Below are 8,489 nucleotides of genomic sequence, written 5' to 3' on the forward strand. Positions count from 1 at the left end.
TCAATTCACTATCTATCTGAGGGTGGGATGTTATCTGATCGACAGTAACACAGAGAAAAAGGCAATGTGTGTGCGATAACAGATCGCATTGGAGGAGCTATAATACATCTTGGAGCTGGAATCTGAACAGAGCTGTATGTGCACATATGTAAACAGACACAGAAGTTGTATGAATTGATTGGTGGAGTTACTTCAGGGAATGTACACAAGTGTGGTGTAAAAGCAGAATCAGTGGTGTTTCAGTTTGCTTACAGCTATGAGATGGGCACTAGGGCAGCACTTGGGTAAGTGTCCTGTGCTGAACAATTGCAGCAAGTTTATGATAAGTCTAGATTAGAGTGGTGCTGGAAAAGCATAGCAAGTCAGGCTGCATCCGAGGAGCAGGAGAATCGACATTTCCGGCATAAGCGCTTCATCAGGAATGGAGGCAGGGAACCTCCAGGGTGGAGAGAGAAATTGGGGGGGGGGGGGGGCAGGAGTTTGTGGTGGGGCTGGGGAAAGGTAGCAAAGAGTACAATAGGTAAATGGGGATGGGGATGGAGGTGATAGGTCAGAGAGGAGGGTGGGGAAGGTAACAAACAGTACAATGGGTGGATGGAGGTGGGGATGAAGGTGATAGGTCAGAGGGGGATGGTGGAGCGGAGAGGTGAGAAGGGAGATAGGCAGGTAGGACAGATCATGAGGATGGTGCTGAGCTGGAAGTTTAGAACTAGGGTGAGGTGGGGGTAGGGGAAATGAGGAAATTGGTGAAGTCCATATTGAAGCCCTGGGGTGGAAGTGTTCCGAGACGGAAGATGAGGCGTTCTTCCTCCAGGCGTTGGATGGTGAGGGAGCGGCGGTGGAGGCGGCCCAGGACCTGCATGTCCTCGGCGGAGGAGGAGGGGAGTTGAAATGTTGGGCCACAGGGTGGTGAGGTTGATTGGTGCGGGTGTCCCAGAGATGTTCCCTAAAGCACTCTGTGAGGAGGCATCCAGTCTCCCCAATGTAGAGGAGACCACATCGGGAGCAACGGATACAATAAATGACATTGGTGGATGTGCAGGTGAAACTTTGGATGTGGAAGGCTCCTTTGGGGCCTTAGATGGAGGTGAGGGAGGAGGTGTGGAGGTGTGGATGCAGGTTTTGCAATTCCTGCCGTGGCAGGGAAGGGTGGGTTGTTGGAGGGTGTGGACCTGACCAGATAGTCACAGAAGGAACGGTTTTAGTAGAAAGGGGAGGGAAATATATCTCTGGTGGTGAGTCTGTTTGGAGGTGATGGAAATGTCGGCAGATGATGCGGTTTATTCGAAGGTTGGTAGGGTGGAAGGTGAGCACCAAGAGGGTTCTGTCTTTGTTACAGTTGGAGGGGTGGGGTTTGAGGGCGGAGGGGGCGGGATGTGAATGAGAGGCGTTGGGAGGGCATCTTCTACCACATGGGAAGGGAAATTGCAGTCTCTAAAGAAGGAGGCCATCTGGTGTGTTCTGTGGTGGAACTGGTCCTCCTGGGAGCAAATACGGCGGAGTCGGAGGAATTGGGAATACGGGATGGCATTTTTGCAGGAGGTAGGGTGGGAAGAGGTGTAATCCAAGTAGCTGTGGGAATTGGTGGGTTTGTAAAAAAAATGTCAGTGTCAAGTCGATCATCATTAATGGAGATGGAGAGGCCCAGGAAGGCCCCCTGTAAGTTTACGATAAGCCAACCTATGCATTTAATATTCCCTTTGTTTCACTGAGACTGCCTCCACCACTGTCTATTTTTTCCCAATATGTTTGCACTTATAAAAGTGCAGAATTGCATGCCTCCTGTTTGAGCTATCCAGTGACACTTTGGTATCAATCATGATCTCACGAGGGTAGATTGTGGAATGCTGATGGTGCTTCCTCTCCTCCTCAACAATGTGACCCAGGACCACTGCTGAAGTAACTGTCAGTTTGTCAGTTCCATTTCTCAAACTTTCCATTTTGCACTGGTTCTGTGATTGTCAGTTTATCTGCTGAAGATGGATAAATGGTCATTACCAATAGGTCAGGTGGCCTGAAACACATGCTGTTTAGTTGCTTATCACAAACGATTGAGGAAACTTATTATCCTGTGACAGATTGCATTGAGTCCAAATCTGAGTTGATTGACATGGCCATTATTAAAAATCTTACCAGTAAAAACAAGAATGTGATGCTACATCTCTACAAATCATTGGTCAAATCACATTTGGAGTGTTGTGTTCAGTTCTGGATGCCTTATTAAAGGATGTTAAAACCCTGGAGAGAGTTCAAAGAAGATATACTCGAATGATACCAGAAATGAAGGATTTTATATACAAGGAAAGATTAGAGAGATTTGATATGATTTATTATTGTCATATGTACCAAGGCACAGTGAAAAGTGTGATCAGGGTAACGAGTACAGGATACAATGTTACAGCAGGCAAGAAGATGCAGAGAGAGATTAACATTAAGTCCATTTAAAAGGCCGACAACAGAGGGAAGAAGCTGTTCATACATGTATACAAACTTTTATATCTTCTGATTGACAAAGGAGGGTGGAGGAGAGGAGAAGTGGGGTGAGAGGGGTCTTAGATTACGCTTGTTGCTTTCCTGATGCAGCGGGAGGTATAGATGGAGTCAATACTTGGGAGTCAAGAGTGTGGTGCTGGAAAAGCACAGCAGGTCAGGCAGCATCCAAGGAGCAGGAAAATCAATGTTTCGAGCAAAGGTCCTTCATCAGGAATGAGGGTGGGAGCCTCGGAGATTAAGAGATAAATGGGAGGGGGTGGGGTGGAGCTTGGGGGAAGGTAGTTGAGAATGTGATAGGTGGATGGAGGTGGGGGTAATGGTGATAGGTTGGAGAGGAGGGGGACAGGATAGATGGGAAGGAAGATGGACAGGTCATGAGGGCAGTGCTCAGCTGGAAGGTTGGAACTGGGATAAGGTGGAGGGAGGGGAAATGAGGAGACTGGTGAAACCTACATTGATGCAATGGGGTTGGAGGGTCCCGAGACAGAAGATGAGGCGTCCTTCCTCCAGGCGTTGGGTGGTAAGGGAGTGGCGTTGGAGGAGGCCCAGGACCTGCATGTCCTTGGCAGAGTGGAAGGGGGAGTTAAAGTGTTCGGCCACAGGGCGGTGGGCTTGATTGGTGTGGGTGTCACATTCTCTCAGAACTGCAAAGGAACCCTCTGTATTATATTCTCAAGCCCTGCGTCAGCTCAGGGCTACACTCTCCTCCTAACTACAATGGTCCCCTGCTGTATTATATCCTCACCGGGACACCCGCACCAATCAACCCCGCTGCATTGTGGCCGAACACTTTTAACTCCCCCTCCAGCTCAGAGTTGCCCTCATGACCTGTCCTACCTGTCCATCTTCCTTCCCACCTACCCACTCCACTCTCCCCTCTGACCTATCAACATTACCCCCTCCTCCATCCACCTATCGCACTCTCAGCTACCTTACCCCAGCCCCACCCCTCCCATTTATCTCTCCATCCACGAACTCCAAGCCTTATTCCTGATGAAGCATATTTGCCCAAAACGTCCATTTTCCTGCTCCTCTGATGATGCCTGAGCTGCTGTGCTTTTCCAGCACCACACTCTTGACTCTAATCTCCAGCATCTGAAGTATTCAGTTTCGCCTCCATGGATGGGAGGCTGGTTTGCGTGATGGACTGAGCTGTGTTCTCAATTGACTGTAGTTGGGCTTGTTGTCCTTGGAGCAGAGAAGATTAAGATATGACTTTATTGAGGTGTTCAAAATTTATTAACAACTTTGGAAGGGTAATGAAAGATATTCTATTTCCACTAGTTTGTATGTCAGTAACTCAAAGTCACTTAAAGATTGTTAGCAACAGGGCTAGGAGTGAGATGAGGAAAAACTTCTTGAGGGTTGTTAGGATTTGGAATACACTATTTGGGAAAGTGATAGAGATGGATTGCATAGGAGGTTACAGAAGTGAGCTGAATATATTATTTGAAAGGGATTAAGTTTGAGGACTATGGAGATTGGACTGGAGAGTGGAACTAGCTGGGGAGCTCTTTCAAGAGCTGGTACAGACACTATGGCCTCCTTCTGTACCATAAAACTCTATGATCCTATAACTGCAAAATCGTGGACAACCTTAGAATCTCTACAGTGTGGAAGTAGGGCATTTGGCCCACCAAGTTCACACCAACACTCCAAAGAGCATCCCAGCCCATTCCTAACCTCATTTTCCCAGGGCAAATCCACCCAAAGGGCACATCCCTGGACACTATGGGCAATTTAGAATAGCCAATAGTTGGACTGAAGGGTCTGTTTCCTTGCTGTACTTCTCTTTGACTCTAATCCACCTAACCTGCACATCTTTGGGCTGTGGGAGGAAACTGAAGTACCCGCAGAAAACCCATGGGGACATGGGGAGAATGACCCAAAGCTGGAATTGAACCTGGCGCTGTAAGATAGCAGTGTCTGTGCTGACCAGACTGAGAGGGCTTCCCAGACACAGTCCACCATCTTCCAGATCAAAAAGTGAGCACTCAGGAGTGATGGCAGCAAGGAGAAGCTCTCTCACTACTACTATAATGTAGGCCTGTTTCAAGACCCCACAAGAGGGTCTTGTGGAACCTACATCGACAAGAAGTTTCTCATTCACTGGGAGTGTGTCAATCTGGGGCTGAATCCTAACACGTGTTGTGACTAAGATGAAAATGCAATGGACTACTGTTATTCCTGCTTACATCAGGAAGTACAATTGCTTTGAGACATGACACAAGGACATGTCTGTGCACCACCAGCCCTGCTTCAGAGATATGCAAAATGGGGATGGTATGACTGGGGGGGAGTACAGGTATTGACCTCTCAGTAAGTCTGTACATCTCAAGGTCACTAAAGTTGCAGAAGCAAAGAAACAATTCCAGAAATTTTGAATATGATTATGAAATGAATCAATCACTATCAAGTATCTGTGAACCGAGGGGAAAAAAAAAACAGGTGAGGAAGAATGAAATGGCTCCTCTCTTTTCAGCCTCCCATTTGGTCACAAAAATGTTTTAAAATTTTTTTTAGCAAGCGTCTATACCAATTAAAATGTGTTGTAGCACTCTGCCAATCGTGAGGTTTTATTGAGTTAAAAATCAGGTTTACTACTTGCTAATCCCAAGAAAATTAATAATGACATGACTTCAAGCCTTTGGGCAGTCTTTTTCTTACAAAAACACACATGCAAAGTTGGAAGGAGATCATGTCCAATTCCAGCAAAACAAAAGAATTGTACCCTTTAAGAGTCCATTGGATGTCCTGGAGATGCAAGATTTTAGAGGAGAAAGTGAGGACTGCAGATGCTGGAGATCAGAGCTGAAAATGTGTTGCTGGAAAAGCGCAGCAGGTTAGGCAGCATCCAAGGAGCAGGAGAATCGATGTTTCGGGCATGAGCCTGAAGAAGGGCGGAAACGTCGATTCTCCTGTTCCTTGGATGCTGCCTGACCTGCTGCGCTTTTCCAGCAACACATTTTCAGATGCAAGATTTTAACCTAACATCATGATTAATTTGTTGTGTTACTTGATTATCAGCAGTTATGAACATTGCAGTTATCTTTTAAGTTCTTGGTTACTTGATGTTTCTTTATAGTTAGTTTTGTTACTGGACATTTCTTCTTAAAGAATAGAAAGAGAAACTTTCTCCAGCCTGATTCACTTCTGCAATGTAAAATCCATCTCCTCTGCTTCTGCCAGAGGCCTCCTGAAATAGCAGCTAGTTGTATATTCTTGTCTGTTGGGCTCATTGTGTCCAGGCTTTAGAAGGGTAGGTGATGTTTCAGTAAATCAAAAAGATGATGAGGGCATTTTCATGCATCCTAGGATTTGGATTGATTGGTTTTAATGCTCTTGGGAAAACTGTTAATTTTAGCTCTGGTTGTCTTGCTGCCCATGTTCATTCTGTGAAACTTGGCTAGCCAGTAGTCAAAACATTGTGGTACTATCTCAATTGTTTCATTTGTTATAATCTGTTCTATTTCAGCTGTGTGAAACTTGGAGAGGCAAGGATTAATGAAGAATAGTCAGTTTTATTTTGTCAGAGGCAGATTGTCTGACAGGCTTGGTTGAGTTTTTTGAGAAGGTGACTAGGTATGTAGATTCAGGTAGTGCATTTGATAGAGTATACGTGGGCTTCAATGAGGCTTTTGACAAGAACTCGCTTGGAAGACTGTTCAAGAAGATGACAGCCCTTGGGATCCAGGGCAATTTGATCAACTGGATCTTAAACTGCCTGAGTGGCAAAAGAGGAGGTGATGATCGAAGGTTATTTTAGGGACTGGAAGCAGAAGCCTGTGTCCAGTGGCATTACACAGAGTTTGCTGCTGGGCCCATTTCGACTTGGGGCGTACACGAATGATGTGGAAATGAAGGTAGGTTTGAACAGAAATTTGCAGATTATGCAAAAATTTGTGATGTGGTAAATAATAGGAAGGATACTTCAAGATGAAATCGATAGGCTGAATTATACATTTGGCAAATGAAATTCAATTCTGGAAAGTGTGAGGTGATGCATTTTGGGAGGACTAACAAGGCAAGAGTGTAGTTGATGAATGGTAGGACCCTAGGAAATGCAGAGGACCTTGGTTTGCATTCCACAGATCCTTGATGGGAACAGGACAGACTGATGAAGTGATTAAGTCAGGTTGGATACTTTCTTTTCTTGGTCGAGGCACTGAATTCATGAGCAGGAAGATCAATTGAGCTGTATAAGATGTTAGTTAGGGTACAGCTGGAATACTGTATGCAGTTCTGGTTGCCACACTATAGAAAGAATGTCATTTCACGTAAAAGGATACACACAAGACTCACCAGAATGTTGCCTGGGTTAGAGTGTTTCAAAGAAAAGATAGACTGAAATTGCTTTGCTGAGATCAGAAGACAGAGGGGAGCGTAATTGAGGTGTATAAAATTATGAGGGGTGTCAGTCGGGAGAAACTTTTCCCCTAAGTGGATGAATCAATAAATAAGGGGAATAGATTTAAGGTAAAGAGTAGGAAGTTTCAATTGGATTTAAGGAATCTTTTTCATCCAAAGGTGAATAGGTATCTGGAATTCACTGTCTGAAGGGATGATAGAGGTGGGACATATCGCAACATTTAAAAAGCATTTCGATAATTGTTTGAATAAGCCTATGGGCAGAGCACTGGAAAATGGGACTAGAGTAATTTGGTGCTTGGTGACCAGCATAAATGTGATGGCTGATGGGAATCTTTCTGCAATGTAAAACTCTGTGGCTTGATCACCAAAGTAAAGATATTGACACTGCTGTTCTATGGGAGGTGTAGTCATTCTGAGGAAACGGTAAGCCTTTATGACCATTCAGATGGATTTAAAATTATTTTGAAAAGTGGAGAGTTGTCCCTGATGTCCTAGTCAATATTTATCCTTCAATCAACATCACAAACTCATTAACTGTTCACTATCACTTGGCAGTTTGTAGAAGTTTGTTGTGTGCAAATTAGCTGGCTCTTCTCCCACATTGCAAAAGTACAGTTGGTTCTGCTCTAATATGTGATTCTTCAATGTGAATTGGCTTCATGTGATTGAAGAATTTAACCTGTTATTTGTAGAATGTGAACTTTCTTTACCTGTAATGGTTGTAACATGATTTATTAGTTTAAATGGCACAGCTGCTGTGCTATTTTCTTATAATGTGAGATTGCATGAGAATGGAACCAACGCGTTATATCAGAACTGACTGTACATTGGCTATAAGGTGCTTTGAGGTTTCGGGTGGTCCCGACAAGTATTATACGAATGTAAGTCTTGTCAACCCTCACTGAATTTCTGCCAGATTTCAGCACTGAGTTGCTCCCTTCCCAATCTAAGCTACAGCTGACAGCACCGCCAGGAAATGTGGCCTTTGATCTTCATGTCTCTTAGTTTCCCCACTACCCTGTGACACTATCCTACCCACTCATCAGCTTCCACCCGAAGGAATGTGAAAAGAGCAGGAGAGAAAAAGAAATCGAGAACAGAGATACTACTGTAAAGACAAACTTGCAAGTAAAATACGATTGGAAACATAAATTTAGAAAAAAACTAACACACTTCTATTGCAACATTCTTGTAAGTTTTACCAAACTGTATTGCTGACAAATCATGAAACTGCAGCAGAGATGACCAAGCAGTACAAGCTCCTGTCTGAGAGTGTAAAGACTGAATTTGTTGGTGGTGATGCCATTATCTGACAGCAAAAATAGTAAATCCAAATCAGATTAGTTAATTCTCTAAAAGTGATACAAAATGGTAGGCACACACTTTGCAGAGTATACTGCTAGGTGATTCCACCTCCAGATAAAACGCTGCAGATGCTGTAAATGTGAAATAAAATCACACAATACTGGAAGTACTCAGTAATTAACGTTGCTGGTCAATAACATTTCATCAGAGTAGATCTGAGGAAAAAGTAATTCATGCAAAATGTTAATTGTTTTTCCCTCTCCACAGACACTGTCTGATTTCCTGCGTATTTCCAGCATTTTCTATTTTCTTTTTCATTT

The 8,489-nt window shown here is 44.2% G+C and overlaps 1 pseudogene; it reads left to right on the forward strand.

Annotated features, from left to right (window-relative positions):
- The first annotated feature begins 1,634 nt into the window (after nucleotides 1-1,634).
- On the forward strand, nucleotides 1,635-4,877 carry LOC140489027 (small ribosomal subunit protein uS17-like; annotated as a pseudogene).
- The last annotated feature ends 3,612 nt before the right edge of the window (nucleotides 4,878-8,489 follow it).

Source organism: Chiloscyllium punctatum, chromosome 18, assembly GCF_047496795.1.
Source record: "Chiloscyllium punctatum isolate Juve2018m chromosome 18, sChiPun1.3, whole genome shotgun sequence".
NCBI classification, from domain to species: Eukaryota; Metazoa; Chordata; class Chondrichthyes; order Orectolobiformes; family Hemiscylliidae; genus Chiloscyllium; species Chiloscyllium punctatum.